Source organism: Lepidochelys kempii, chromosome 3 (genome assembly GCF_965140265.1).
Source record: "Lepidochelys kempii isolate rLepKem1 chromosome 3, rLepKem1.hap2, whole genome shotgun sequence".
Taxonomy (NCBI): Eukaryota; Metazoa; Chordata; order Testudines; family Cheloniidae; genus Lepidochelys; species Lepidochelys kempii.
In genome coordinates, this window is record NC_133258.1 from 163,529,503 (window position 1) to 163,541,618 (window position 12,116).

The 12,116-nt window shown below is 38.5% G+C and overlaps 1 protein-coding gene across 11 annotated transcripts in view; it reads left to right on the forward strand.

The window, feature by feature from the left end:
* ESRRG (estrogen related receptor gamma) overlaps nt 1-12,116 on the forward strand; it is a 486,133-nt gene that overhangs the window by 196,914 nt on the left and 277,103 nt on the right. Inside the window, exon 1 of one of the 11 annotated variants that reach the window (XM_073338896.1) lies at nt 1,126-1,147. The exons of the other annotated variants lie outside the window; for them this stretch is intronic. The gene's annotated coding sequence lies outside the window, so the exon portion shown is untranslated. Of the gene's footprint in view, nt 1-1,125; nt 1,148-12,116 lie in introns of those variants that run through there. 11 annotated transcript variants of the gene reach the window in all.

Below are 12,116 nucleotides of genomic sequence, written 5' to 3' on the forward strand. Positions count from 1 at the left end.
ATGACAGCTTCTCCTCCTTCTTTTCCTCAGTCTGTCTCTAGTTCAGCAGCATGAAACATGCACAGTGTATTGTGACATTTTAGTTTACTGTTACTAATAATTCCTTTGCATGTTTCATTAGTCTATTAATTACAGAATCATAAAAGGGTCTCTACAATATTTAGCCTCTGTGATGTTGTTGACGACATCCTGAAGATTGAAATGTTCTTTTAAAGGAAAATAACATGTAGGTGGAATCTTCACTTCACCATCATATTTATCGATTCTTTTGTCATATTTAAACTCTCTCACAATCCCTCTACAGAGAGGTGGCTTTAACTATATGAGCAGTCAAGGAAAAGTCTGGGGCTGAAATCCTACAACTTACAACATGCAGTTACAGAGGCTGTGGAGAGCATGAACTCCAGATGCTTGTATAAACAAGACTTACTAGAAGTCTTTACCTCATAACTCCTCATAAGCTTACACCTGACAAGCCACTCAGAGCTAGAGGGTTGTGTTTTCCCTAATAAATTCCTTTTTGAACCCACTTGCTAGTCAAGCGTTGTGCACACTAACTACAGAAAGGGCCCTGTGTCTTGGGCATAAATTACTCTTGTGTGCCACTGTCTCTGAGCAGCCCCCCAGTTATGGATTACTTTGTTCTCGACTTGACAGGAACATAATTAGAACTGTTGATGAAATCTACCAAATTGTTCCTTCGTGGCCTCAATGGTCAGGAAATTTGGTTGAGTCGTATTTGTCACCGATGTAAAGGCTCTAAACACTTCATATTAACTATGTTATTAATGTGCCCTCTAATCTGTCCATGAATTGGTAACACTTTAAGTGAGCTGAGCTCTAATAGCACCTTGTGATGAATACATTGTAATGCTGTTAAAAAGTTTCTAGAGAGTGAAAAAAATGTTAATAAAAAGTGGATGTTGCTTTTTTTTTTTTTAATGGAGATTCATGTAGGCCTTACATTGACAGACCGTTTTCTGTTCTATAGGATTTGCTGACATTTTGGCTGTTTCATTGCCAGAGGAGGCTTTGTGTGTCCCAGAGGAAGTGAGCGATCTGGCCATAACAAAACCCGCCAAAATATTTAAACACCGTTCCGATCTTTTCTAATGCAATGCATAGTGAATGTGACTAGAAAAGGATGGTGAGTTCATGAAGGGGAGTCATTTCCCTCTGGCCTGCAAGTGTCTGGTGAAACATGCACAAATGAGCAACTGGGGGGTGGTGGGGGTGCGATGATTAGAACCAGGAACATTTACTTTGCCTCCTTCTCTCAAATATATTGCTTCATAGAAACATACAAATATTAATGTGTTTACATCTGGATTCAGATCATGAACTTCCTAAGAGTTTGGGGTGTTCAGATCATGTGTTTTGGTTATCAGCTCTGGTCAAAAAAATGTAGTCACTAATCACACATTTGTAGATGTTTTAATCTTGCAGTAAGTTATATAGAAGAAACATTAAGACCTGAAATTACTGTTGTAAACCCTGAGCCTACCAACCGCGGTTATTGACTGAAGTCCTAGAAGTTACCAAGGAGGTATCACAATGCATTGTAAGGGGAGTTATCTGTTATGGTCCTGATTCATTAGAGTTGATGTGTTTTGGATCAGGCCCTAAAAGCTAAAATATTTGGTTGCCCAATAAGTTGGCTTTTGTAAAAGGAAATGTCTTCAAAACAAAAAAAGATCTCATACTTTAATGTCACTTTGAAGAACATTGAGGTTCTTTTTAACTGGATAAGTAATTGTGCTTAGACAAGTAGTTAGAATACGAAAATGCTACAATAGGGATGTTCACATGTAGGGTTTTATGGGAATGAAGACAGTTCTGACAACATAATGTTTAGAACAGAGCTGGCAGTAAAAAAAACCAATAATTTTATGTCCTTTAGCTACTCTACAAAGAATCAGGTAAATTGGCCTCCATTTCTGCAGTACTTTTGGTGATCTGTTTTTATTAATTCTCAAACAAACAAATGGTGGGGAAAAACCTTGAACTATCCAGCCTGCATTAAGCTAATGCTTAGTGTCTGATTTTAAACCCACAAATATAGAGAAATTCAGAGCACAGCTGAAATTCTGTGTTTATCCCACTTGTAAAGTCCATCACATATCACATAAGACCACCTCCTATTCAGAGGTTACCTTCCATACCAACATAAGCTAAGGAGAGAGTTTCCATCCTACTAAACTATATTTTCTTGCTCATGTGGACTTAATTCACATGCTTAAGAATGTCTGAAGAGGGTATATACCTGCACTGAAGGAGATTATGTAGCAGGGAAGAACCTAACAAGAGGCTGTGAATTAAGTTGGCTGTGATCCCTGTTTTGGAAGCTGCTCTGCATGAGCTGACCCCTGCAGTTGCATAGAACTGTTAATTGGGGTCCTGGGTGGGCATCAGTGAGGGGTGTCTATCTGTGTAACTCCAGTCGCAAGATTGGGACCTATGATAGCAAGGTGCTGTGTAAACATAAATTTTGGGGCCCTTGTCATGATTTATGAAATCTTTTTTTTCTTAGCTTCTCTGTCAGTTTGTCATTGAATACTGGATAGAAGAGAAGGTTCTGATCCTAGTCTTTTAACCCGGGAATCCATGGGTGCCGGTTTACTATCTCTTCCTCTCTGTGACCATCATATACCACAATAGGTCTGTTTGCAGGCACAATGGGACTGTTGCCTACAAAGCTGAGACACATTAGTGCGGGAGATAGAGATTTTTCAGACGCTGACCCATGTTTGTGGAATTCCCTTCCTCAGATCTCAAACATCTTCCCCATAAAATGCAAGTCTCATCTCTTAACCTCTCACAATAATGAATACAATCATAAATAATAAGCCATTTAAAGTTTAAAAAACAAAAATTGCCATTTATTTTTTTTAAAAGAAGGAGAGACCCAGAAATGCAGGATGTTAAAACTGCATGTGCATCTTTGCAATTTTGTAAGGTGCTCCAATACTTGGTTGATGGCTGCAGTATAAATACATACAAATTAAGACCTCTTTTTTTTTTTGTCCCACTCTCTCTTTATCTTTGCCCTTCTTTTTCTCTCTCAACCCATCTATTCTGAACTTTTCTTCTCCTTTTTAATTTCTCAATTCTCTTTCCGTAAGTGCACGCAAAGTCACAGGATCTTGGAGAGCTTTCCAAATAATTGGATTTTGTTGCTTGCTTGAAGTGTATTCTAAAGTCTATTATAGTATCTTTTGTTACCCTCATGTTATATGTGTGCTTTAGAATTCTGTGTCATTTGGGATGTTACTATTACCCAAAGGCACACTTTATGTCATGTACCTACTTCATCTCACTCTCCTTTTAATATGTATTTGCTACTTACAACATTTTTATTAATGACTATTATATTATTTTTCTGATACTATCAATTTTCTTTTTGCTTTCAATCTCCAGTGGGAATGTTGTGATATATACTTGCTCACTCCATCTATATATACATTTCTATTTTCATTCCCCAGATGCATTAAGGGCTGACGGGAACAAGGGCCTAGTTCTGATATCATTTGCTATTTACCAGTGTGAGTTGTGAGTAATTCCACAAAAATCAGTGGCGTTGCACCAGTGTAAAAAAACAAATTTAGATCAGAATTGGGCCCTTACATGTTAATTTGGTAAAACTGTCACTGTACAGCATCAGTTGTATGGAGCATATGTTAGTAGATGCTCATGTTTGGAATGATGATTCACAGTTAATCGTTATAAGAAATAGGCTTACCACTTCATAAACTCTGGGAAGGACTGTTTTCTTTTCCAAACATTTAAATTACTCAGCCGTTTTATGCATTAAAACCCAATTATAACTTAGAGTATCAGAGAATTTCAAAAGCTATTTTCTTCAGCAATTGTGCCTAGACCTATATTTTATCACTCATAGTTCACACTCTCAAATGCATATTTTTTTAACAGTACTAGCAAGATGCTTGAGCAGATATCAGGTGTTGCCCTAAAATACTAAAAAAAATTATTTATCTAACAGAAAAGCCATATTTTGTCTGTTCAAAGGTTGAAATTCTACTCTTGGATCAACATGTCCTTGGCTTTAAAAAAGAACATAAGGTTTTTGTAGGCTGAACACTGAAGCTTATATTCTCCAGTTGTGCTTTTACCTCAGGTTAGAGATAGGCCAGTACCAGAATACTAGATCCAAACTCTTTGCAGCTAACCCTTCCTCTTTCCTGACCCTCCTACCCCTTCTCTTCTTTTAAGATGTATATGGTCAGATCTGAAAACCCTTGAACTCTGGAAAGTTGTGATTTATATCCAGACTTCATGGTTTGGATCCATCTCTATTCCAGACATCCATGTCTTCTTCATTTCAGATGGCAGAAGCATTTGGCTCATGAGGGGCATGAATACCATAATGAACTACTCCTGTTTGTCTACTATTTTGTAAGCACTCAACTAATTGAAGTCTGAAGAACCAAATAAATATACATTAATGACAGCCCTATCACTCAGACTACCACTATGAAATTTCAGTGCACCTAAATGAACTCCAAAATGTAGCTGAATAATAATTTACCAGCTTCCTTTGAAACGGCAATATTTAGAGACAAGCAAAGGCTGCTTCGTTTGGGTTGCTTTAAGTATTTTATGAACACTGCACATGAAAGAACAAAGCCAGAAGGAAATTTCCCACTCCCACAGCCTTATCCACAATTTGAGAAGGGATTTGCAGGATTATGAGGAATGAGGTATACTTGTTTTGGAACTGAAAGATGTGTCTCACGCACCAGGTTTTGGCTGTCACCTACTTGCATTGACGTGGTCTGTCATGGCAGTATTCTATGGCTAAAAATGAACAATGGCCATGCCACAAAATGCAGAAATCCCTAGTGTTTCATTCTTTAATACAATCCTTTGTGATAGTAAACCTGATTTGACGGTGTCCAGCTGAGAGGATGCATGATATATGACCTATTTGGAGTATGTGCAATTTTTTGAAAATATTGTCCAAGACAATAGAATAATCTTTCGGATTATCCATTGGGAGGCTGATTTCTCAGCAGAAATGTATATGTGTCTCAGATTGTATTAGTCTGGGGCAGGAAGGTGATCATTGTAATTGTAGATAAGGCAATAACTTGGGAGTTTCTTATGTGTTTGTAAGCCCAAAGGGAGGCACTTAGAAACTAATAAAACACTCTCAAGTGCAGCCTTAGAAACGTGACTATCTATTTGTTTAACATTGACCATATATTTTTGTAATGTAGCTCACTCTCACAGCCTTATCCTCCCATTGGGAATTGATAGCATAATTTTTACCAAACTTTTTCCTATCTAGATCATGGTTAAAAATCCACAGGTAACCAGGAATTCAACAATTGAAAAATTTCACCTATAGGGCCAAGTTCTCTTTTCATTTATGGCTGTATAGTTCAGGGATAACTCGACTGAGTTACCTCTGAGCTACTCTGGGATAAGAGAGAAGAGAAACCTTGGGCCAAATTTTAACATTAGATATGAACAGCATAACTTGGGCCAAAAACAAATTACACTGTAATATTTCCAGAAATAAAAGTACTGACTTACAATAGCATAATGCCTTCAAAATTCATTTTAGAGATGCTTGCACTTACCAAAAATCTGTTCAGTTGTATCTAGGATTGCCATCTAGGAACATACACATTCTGTATCGTTTAGAGCAGTGGTGGCCAACCTGAGCCTGAGAAGGAGCCAGAATTTACCAATGTACATTGCCAAAGAGCCACAGTAATATGTCAGCAGCCCTCATTAGATCCCACCGACCAGCAGCCCTGCCGATCAGCACCTCCCCCTCTCTCCCCGCACCTCCCAATCAGCTGTTTGTGGCGTGCAGGAGGCTCTGGGGGGGGGGGAGGAGCGAGGGCATGGCAGGCTCAGGGGAGAGGGCACGAAGGGGTGTAGTGGGGGCAGGGCCTGTGGCAGAGCCAGGGCTTGAGCAGTGAGCATCCCCTGGCACATTGGAAAGTGTGAGCTTGTAGCTCCAGCCCTGGCGTTGGTGCCTATACAAGGAGCCGCATATTAACTTCTGGAGACCCACATGTGGCTACGGAGCCACAGGTTGGCCACCCCTGATTTAGAGGAAAAGGGAAAAAGCAATTTTACAGCCAAAGAATCCGATTTCAAAACAAGGAGTAGCTCTGTTCACATTATTGTGGGTTCAGGGATGTCATGCATGAAAAAGTGATGGGGGTTGTGCTTAAAAAAAAAAAAAGAAGAAATTAAAAGGGCACAAGCAGCTGCAGTTCTGTTTTCATCGATTGTGAGTCTTGTATGTGGAGCCTAAGCTGAGATAAGAGTCTGGTATGTCCCTTCGTGTAGCACTGTAAAACTGTATGAATTAAAGTTCCCAATGATATTAAGATTAACTAAGTAAAGTTATACTTGTCAATAGCTCCTCTTGTTAGATATTTAAAGTTCAAGTGCTTGTTTGCTTTAGTTAAGTGCTCTGAAGTGCTTCAAAAGGCATTGGCCCATTTATATAAACAAATAGAGAAACTCACTGATAGTCTACTCTACCCAGACAGAGTGTCTTACCCTACACTAAGAAATCCCTTACTGGTGTCTGAAAAGAATCTATCCTAGCAGCCTCCAACATACTTGAGCCTTCATTTTATATTCTTTGGTCAGGACTTTCTTGTCATTGCTTACATTCAAACACAATTTTCATGTTGCAAATAACATGAAGAGAGGGAGTCAGGTTAGTAGCCCAGGTGCTTATTTATCCAGGGGACAAAAGTGACTAGTTATCAAGAGTACCGTGGAAGACTGGTTTTTGTTCAGATTATTGCTAGACTTAGTATTTATTTGTGCCTCAATATTTTTCTTTTTTTGCTGGAATGTGCTAATTCAGTAACATGTTTAATTTTTAGTATCCTTTCTTGCCTCAGAAAATCAAAGGAAAATAAGGGTGGGGTGGGTCTAGGAAGCAGGACTTCAGAAACCATTGAAGGTAGTGGTATTTTGTTTCCTGTTACATGGACTCAGTTCTAAGAGGTCATGTACCCATTGCTCAGACATATTTTTCAAACCTAATACTCCCATTTCAGTGGGAATTTTTCATGTCCATTAATAGAGAAAGGGAGAAGGAAAGAAACTTGCTGATACTTAGAGGCTTTTAAGCTATTTACATGCTTTCCACAATGCCTACCACCTGTCTTCATGATGACAACTAAGCTACCCCACCATTGCTACTGTACATTACAAACCCCTTAACCCCACAGTACCATTTTTCATTCAAGGCCTTGAAGCCCAGACACTTCATTAAGTTATTTATTGAAGGGTAGGGAAGTTTATTAAGTAACTCTCTCGTTTGCACAGGCTCATGCATACAAATAGGTGGATACAAATTATAAGTAGTTACCTATTAAAGTCAAGGCAGTTAAACCCTGAAGTGAAGGTGAGTTGAACTCTGTGCAAGGTTTTGTTGGCAGAACTGGAGTCTCTGATGAACAGCAGTACATGGACTCTTTGTTTTTTGCTGTTGTCCTTTAGAGAGACAGAGCAGCTTGCAAAATCAAAGATGTCCCAATTGGGACTTATTTTTCCCATGCAGGATATTAGTGAAGAGCTCCATGAACTGTTCATCAGAGTCCAGCTCTTCTGACCAAACTGTGCAGGGCGTATTTGTTAGATGTGGACTGAAATGCAAACCAGAGAGCTGCCTTAAACAACACCAAACCTCTACCAACCGCCCTCCAGAATGCAAAGTACTGTGAACAGAGGAAATTACCTGAACCACACCATTAGGCTGAAATGAGCTGATTTGGCAACCTGGATGAAATCAGTATGTTATAGTAATCTTGATTTGCACGTTTTTTCTTCTGTGTGATCCAGGTGGTGTCTGTGAGCCTCAGGGGCAGTGCTACTGGTAATTTAAAGTTCATTTTAAAAAACAGAAGTTTGATTAATCTTACAAATAGTGAACCATGGCGTAGTTTGAAGATTTTTTTTTTTTTTTGCTCAAGTTTGATCAACTCCAAAGGAAATCGTTTCAAAATATTAGTTGTGAGATGAATCAGGGGAGGTAAGAACTCAAGTCATTCCTCATCACAGGCAAACACAGTGTGTTATCTCTTTGTTTCAGTCGTAAGGAAAATATATTTTTTCAGGATTTATTTGTTTTTAAGGGTCAGAACAAAAGAAACTGGCATTGAAACAGAGTCAGAGTCCCTTTCTTAAGTTTACTGTATTGTAGTGCTTATAGTGCTACCTATAGCTAAGTTGCTCAAAGCTTTCCATTATAAGACCGTGTGTTCAGCTGCTTATAACTTTGCCAAACTTTAACCGATTAAAATTTCCCATGCCAGGTGCCTAGCAGCTCAGGTTGATTTTTTTTTTTAATTCAGCGAAAATATTTCAGCCATTTCCAAGAACATATTTCACCGTTTGCCAAGTATTTAAGATGTAGTAGGTTTGGAGCTCGGATTTGCTCCAGAATCCAACTTCTAGGCTGCCCATAAAGTTTGAAGCATATCTATCAGTCCTTTCCAAGGTTTAGTTCCCTTTAATAGATTGTATTTGTCCATCTTATGTTCTAGCTAAAGTCTGATGCCCCTTTGCCATTTATTTCCGTAGACAATTCACTATACCTTTGTTATTGTTGATAAACTGGAGAGGGTTCCGAGAAGAGCCATGAGAATGATTAAAGGATTAGGAAACATGCCTTATAGTGATAGACTCAATGAGCTCAATCTATTTAACTGAACAAAGAGAAGGTTAAGGGGTGACTTGATTATAGTCTATACCTTTTTACATGGGGTACAAATATTTAATAATGGGCTCTTCAGTGTATCAAAGGAAGATATAACACAGTTCTAAGGCTGGGAATTAAAGCTAGACAAATTCAGATGGGAAATAAGCCATACATTTTTAATGGTGAGAGTAATTACCATTGGAACAATTTACTAAGTGTTGTGGTGGATTCTCCATCACTGACAACTTTTAAATCAAGAGTGGATGTTTTTCTAAAGGATATGCTCTAGGAATTATTTTGGGGAGTTCTATGGTCTATGTTATAGAGGAGGTCAGACTAGATGATCACAATGGTCCATTCTGGCCTTGGAATCTATGCATAGTTGCATTTCTTCCTTAGAATTCTCACCTATTCTTTTTATATACGCTTCAAATACAGTATATGAAGTCATGAAGTGAAATTTTGGCCCTATTGAAGTAAATGGGAGTGTTCCCATTGATTCCAGTAGGGCCAGGCTTCATTCAAATTGTATCATTGATATATGGCTGTGTGTGTAATGTTCACATACAGATGCATAGTGTGTGTAGATACTCCCTTATAGCCAGGCACCAGTTCCTCCCTGCCCATATAAAAATCACTCCTCCTTTGAGACGCTTTCACATTTGTTGTCTAGAGTTTATCATTTAAAATATATAAAAGGGCCAAGTTGTTCTGAACCCTGATGCCACTTTGAGCTTGTGGATTGGCTAAACAACTCCATGAACATAGTTTGTAGAGGCTTGACTTTCCAGGTGCCTCACCCAGGCACACACCCCAAGTTCCAGTGAACATACAAGCAGTTCCCTTGGTAGTGGTCCTTCCCAATGGGCTTTCTTGTCTCTCCTGTCCTCTCCCCCCTTTCTTTACAAGACTGGTACAATCAGGTGCAGTAATCTTTAGTGACTCAGGCTTCTGCAGGACCCCACGGGCCTCTCCCAACTTTCCTGAGCTGAGGAAGGGAGTCAGGTAGGCAGCAGAGTGCCTCTTATGCCCCATCTGCTTCCCTTTATTAATTACATTGTGGCAAGGAATGTCATGATCCTGGAGGATCCCCTTCTGGGGTTCTGATGGACCCATACAGCCAATCACATCTATTCTGTATGTGGCCATGATAAATGTCACCTAGACTCCTTTTATTTTACAATCCAAGGTGTGCATTTCATGATCCATGGTATAAACTGCAAAAGATTACATATATTCACTTGTGTATCTAGGCTCCATTCACAGTAGTGATGATTTTGGGGCCAGTCTTGCAAGGCCAGTGCTTCTTGCAAGATGCTGAGCACCCTCAACACCTGTTGAAGTCAATGTGAGTGGTCCATTGTTTGTCTAGCAGCATATGTACGTCAAATGGATTAAAGCCATGAGATAGAGAGAGAAATTTTATGTCTTCCCCAATAAAACTAACAAAGACCAACATGTGACATAACAATATGGGCTTGATTCTGCTGTCAATCACACGGATGAAAATCAAAGGTACCTCCTCTTGTGTAAAAGCAGTGTGATCTCAAAATCAGGCCTGATATGTCAGTTTGGTGTGGTATGAAGTTTGTCTTGTCACTTGTTTAGGAAGACCATAACTCATTTATGCCTTTGCTACTTGCAGGAAATGCAGTCATCTCAAACCCATGGCAACAGAAGTTTTATTCCACCACACACTGTCACTCATCCTCTCAGACATTTTACATATGTATCATTTATTTTCATCAGCATCTGTCTTTCCACTGTTGATTTATTCCTTTCTAGGCGTCTGCCCTTTTATACAATACGAGATCAAAAATCATGTATGTGGAGAGGAAAATGCATAATTTCAAAGAATACTGGCTTTCAGATTTTTATTGCCAACATGAAATCAAATGTGAAGTTACATTAAATTAACCACTAATTATTTGTCATGAAACTAGAAAGAGTTAAAAAAAAAATCCTCTCTCTGTCCAAACCAGACTTTTTATCCCCACTCCAACAAAACTGTTGCAGGAGGTTTCTGTGGTATGAATAAATATATTTCTTTTTAACACTTTTATGGTGTAAAAATGCTATTGTTTCATTTGAGGTGTGAGGAGATGTGCTAACCTTGTCAACGTGGATGCAGCAGAGCAGAAATGATAACTGTATATACTTTTTTTTTTACACAAAATTACTGTGTGTGTGTGTGTGTGTGTGTGTGACTGACTGAGAGACACAGAGAGAGAGAGACAACTTATTTAAATCCTGAATACAGTCAGACCTCATATGCATTGTTAAAAAAAAGCCCTAAAGAATTGCATATGGATTAGGGGGATGAATATTCTATTATTTCAGTCTGTTCTGCTGATCTTCTTATTGTGACTTTGCGCTTCAGAAATCTGCCAGGAATTTGGCTTTGCCGTACTAGGCAGTAATTTTAAATGTGTATCAAGCACTTGATAGTGTATGATTTGCGTGCTGTTGCATTCCCATTCCCTAAATTTTCCACCAATTTATTACTTTTTTCATACTGTTTTAATATTTCAGGATGATGAATATATACAGCATCATTAAAGGTAAATAAAAAATGCATGAAATTAAAAAATGGAATATTAGATGTTTCTTTCCTGTAATCCCTAGGTCCAATAGGAATGAAATGTCTCTGTTCTGTCAAGTAATCCCTAAACATGATTAGGGACCTTGTACTTTCCACATAGCCCACATAATATTTGTATCATATAAGCCTATTTATGTAAGGTTTGAGTAAAAGTTGTTATTAGAAGACCTATAAACCTATTTTACAATTCAGAAAGATATGCTTGCCTCTTAATCTCTCTATTTTTATTATTTTGCTGGAGTTGATGGCAGTGTGTCCTTAATTCATTTTTCAGAATGCTGTTACATCTTTGGGTACTTATATCATGCATTAGCTAGCCCATTGAAATGTATTTTTAAGACACAGGATTGAGTTCATCTACTCCTGTAGCTTCTCCTTAAATCTGAGCTAGGAGGGATGTGTGACTCTTTCCTGGGTCTTTTCTGCGACGTCCAGATTTAATCTGAACTATGGGTCAGGAAGACACAGGAATCTTTCCTGTTGTGGGGGGTGTGTGTGGTTTTTTTTTTGGGGGGGGGGGGGAGGGAGGATTAATTTTCTTTATTTGAATCACATAAGTTATGTTGATGATGTTGATGCTTCTGACAGCATCACATTTGAAATCAGCTTTTGATTTGGCCAGGTAATTGAATGGTTTTAGAGGAAAAGCTGCGCACAGAAAAAGTTTTAATTGAAATACTAATAGATAGAAGAAGGAAGATGTGATAGCTAGTTCTGGGTCGACTTTGTTATTTCTTCCTATAACGCTGATTTGGGAAGCAATAACACAATATTCCCTTCTTGGGAATTGAGTCTTATTGTTAAATATCTGCC